Here is a 387-nt window from a genome sequence, read left to right as displayed (position 1 = left end):
ACCCATCCAGAGGACCTACTTATTTTTTTCTTTTTGATTTTTTTCTACCTGGATTACTGAGATGCATCAGGACACTAACTTTAAACAGTTAAACAAGTAAAAATTAACATAAGATAACACTAAGAGCTAATTGCTAACTGTCTGTCTACATCACACGTCTACATCTCTTTCGAGCTGAAGACTGATGGGACTGACAAACCCGCTGCAGGGGTAGACAAGTAGGGCTGGGTATCATGGCCAATTCTCTAAATCGATTCGATTTCGATTCATTAAGTTCAGAATCGATTAATCACGATTCGATTCGATTCGATTCGATTCGATTCGATTCGATTCACTGAACATGTTTGATACTGATATTGTATATTGCAACTGTGTTGGGCTGGGTAT

The sequence above is a fragment of the Austrofundulus limnaeus genome, unplaced genomic scaffold (assembly GCF_001266775.1).
Source record: "Austrofundulus limnaeus strain Quisiro unplaced genomic scaffold, Austrofundulus_limnaeus-1.0 Scaffold86, whole genome shotgun sequence".
Lineage (NCBI taxonomy): Eukaryota > Metazoa > Chordata > Actinopteri > Cyprinodontiformes > Rivulidae > Austrofundulus > Austrofundulus limnaeus.
Note: the sequence above shows the minus strand (reverse complement) of the source record.